Consider the following 2,987-nt stretch of genomic DNA (forward strand, 5'->3'; position numbering starts at 1 on the left):
GATACCACCCTTATGGCAGAAAGTGAAGAGGAACTAAAAAGCCTCTTGATGAAAGTGAAAGAGGAGAGTGAAAAAGTTGGCTTAAAGCTCAACATTCAGAAAACGAAGATCATGGCATCCAGTCCCATCACTTCATGTGAAATAGATGGGGAAACAGTGGAAACAGTGTCCGACTTTGTTTTTTGGGGCTCCAAAATCAGTGCAGTTGGTGACTGCAGCCATGAAATTAAAAGACCCTTGCTCCTTGGAAGAAAAGTTATGACCAACCTAGAAAGCATATTAAAAAGCAGAGACACTACTTTGTCAACAGAAGTCCGTCTAGTCAAGGCTATGGTTTTTCCTGTGGTCATGTATGGATGTGAGAGTTGGACTGTGAAGAAAGCTGAGTGCCAAAGAATTGATGCTTTTGAACTGTGGTGTTGGAAAAAACTCTTGAGAGTCCCTTGGACTGCAAGGACATCCAACCAGTCCATTCTAAAGGAGATCAGCCCTGGGATTTCTTTGGAAGGAATGATGCTAAATCTGAAACTCCAGTACTTTGGCCACCTCATGCGAAGAGGTGACTCATTGGAAAAGACCCCGATGCTAGGAGGGATTGGGAGCAGGAGGATAAGGGGATGACAGAGGATGAGATGGCTGGATGGCATCGCTGACTCGATGGATTTGAGTCTGAGTGAACTCCGAGAGTTGGTGAGGGACAGGGAGGCCTGGCGTGCTGGGATTCATGGGGTTGCAAAGAGTAGGACACGACTGAGCGACTGAACTGAACTGAACTGAATGTTTTGTGAAATTACATATTTTACAATATTCTAATATCACTATAACTCACTTCTCTTCCATTTTGAACAGAAAACAGAATTCAGGTGATGTTTCACTTATGAAAGCTTTTTGAAAACTACATATCTTAGGCCAACATAAGTTTTTAAATCAAAATAGCCTACTCCAAACTCTGCAAATATGGACTTATGAGTTAAGGCAAAAAAACAAGTCACAAAAAAAGCTCACATGTTAAAAAGTGTTCTTAAATTTGCTTAAATTTTTCCTTCAATCCTTCTACCTTTCAAGAAATATGGCTAGACCTGTCCACTTTGTCTTTCATTTGAAAATCCCTCTATTCTACCAACTTATTGTCTCAGTTAATATGGACTATAGATTTTCTTTATCTTCAATATGTGTAATTGTCATGGAAGATGAAAGTGGAAAAGATGTAAAAGTTTGGAATTATCTCAGCAGTGTCACTATTCAAGAAACTATCACCATACAATATTAATATTACATATATTGTGTGTATGTGAATGTCAGACTGGATTTTACAAATTTCCTTAATTAATCTACATTAATCCCCAACATAAACTCCAAAATGACTGTTATTCAAGCTCAAGAGACAATTTTTTTCAAAAACATTCCCATTGTGTTTATTTACTTCATAACATAGAAAAATGAAAAGAATGTCTTACTAGAAGTGATGTATCAGCAAAAAGTGCACTTAGATGTGATCCTTTCAGAAAACTCTTCTTTATTCCTTTTTCACAAAATCCAATTCCTTAATAAAGAAAAAAATATTAAGTTGGTTATTCTTCTTAACTCTAAAACAAAATTAAATATAATTTCATTACTACAAATTTCAACACTGAACACTACCCCTGGCAGATAGTTCTACAAATACTTACTGAATAGAAAAATAATTTTAAAAATTTTAATTTTTAACAGGAGGACAATTGCTTTACAGTATTGTTGTTTTCTGCCATACAACAATGTGAATCAGCGGTAATTATACACATGTTCCCTCCTCTGGAGCCTCCCTCCCCGCCGTCCCAACTGTGAGATCATCACAGAGCACCAGGCTGAGCTGCGTTATGCAGTGACTTCGCACAGCCATCTGTTTCACATGCAGCAGTACGTATGTTTCAACGCTACTTTCTCAATCCCTCCCCCTCTCTCCCCACTACTGTGTCCACAAGTCTGTTCTCATATGTGTGTCTATCCCTGCCCAGCAAACAGGTTCATCAGCACCATGGAAAATACATCTTTACAACTCAGTTGTTTTATCTGGCTAATAGAAACATAATGTTAGCGAACTGGGCATTTCTAATGTCATTAATCCAATTTTTCAAGTTTTCTTTAATGTTTAGTAATAAATGGCACCCCACTGCAGTACTCTTGCCTGGAAAATCCCATGGACGGAGGAGCCTGGTAGGCTGTAGCCCACGGGGTCCCTAGGAGTTGGACACGACTGAGCGACTTCACTTTCACGCATTGGAGAAGGAAATGGCAACCCACTCCAGTATTCTCGCCTGGAGAATCCCAGGGATGGAGGAGCCTGGTGGGCTGCCGTCTATGGGGTCGCACAGAGTCGGACACGACTGAAGCGACTTAGCAGCAGCATACTACCCATGCCAAGATCCACAAATTGGTGTCCCAGGTCCCATTTTCCTATCCTCTGTATCCCAAGATATACTTTATACTTACACGGTACACAGAGCCTACTGAACTTACGTTCTCATAAAATAGTTGAAAACGTTCACTGTATTACGTTCTAATTTAGGAAAAAAAACTGTCAAAGGGTCAGTGACTTATACTGCCATAAAATGTGTATGTAGTCAATGCAATTGCATATACTTAAGAGTTTTCATTCTTTTAAAGGGAACAATGAAAATGAACATAAAATGCCAAAAACAAGTATGAAACTGAAGTGTTCCTTTATTAATGTGAATAATAGACGTTATTCAGTTTCATACTTGTTTTTGGCATTTTATGTTCATTTTCACTGTTCCCTTTAAAAGAATGAAAACTCTTATGCTACGGGGAAGGCAACGGCACCCCACTCACAGTACTCTTGCCTGGAAAATCCCATGGACGGAGAAGCCTGGTAGGTTGCAGTCCATGAGGTCGCTGAGGGTCGGACATGACTGAGCGACTTCACTTTCACTTTTCACTTTCATGCATTGAAGAAGGAAATGGCAACCCACTCCAGTGTTCTTGCCTGG

General features: G+C 39.7%; 1 protein-coding gene across 4 annotated transcripts in view; it reads right to left on the minus strand.

Annotated features, from left to right (window-relative positions):
* The window catches only part of MEF2A (myocyte enhancer factor 2A), a 147,350-nt gene extending 145,654 nt beyond the window's left edge, over nucleotides 1-1,696 (minus strand). Inside the window, exon 1 of one of the 4 annotated variants that reach the window (XM_010845826.1) lies at nucleotides 1,458-1,696. The gene's annotated coding sequence lies outside the window, so the exon portion shown is untranslated. The remainder of the gene's footprint in view (nucleotides 1-1,457) is intronic. The other 3 variants (XM_010845828.1, XM_010845830.1, XM_010845829.1) reach the window with 3 other exon arrangements.
* Between the last annotated feature and the right edge of the window lie 1,291 nt (nucleotides 1,697-2,987).

The sequence above is a fragment of the Bison bison genome, unplaced genomic scaffold, assembly GCF_000754665.1.
Source record: "Bison bison bison isolate TAMUID 2011002044 unplaced genomic scaffold, Bison_UMD1.0 scf7180017864224, whole genome shotgun sequence".
In the NCBI taxonomy this organism is placed as follows: domain Eukaryota; kingdom Metazoa; phylum Chordata; class Mammalia; order Artiodactyla; family Bovidae; genus Bison; species Bison bison.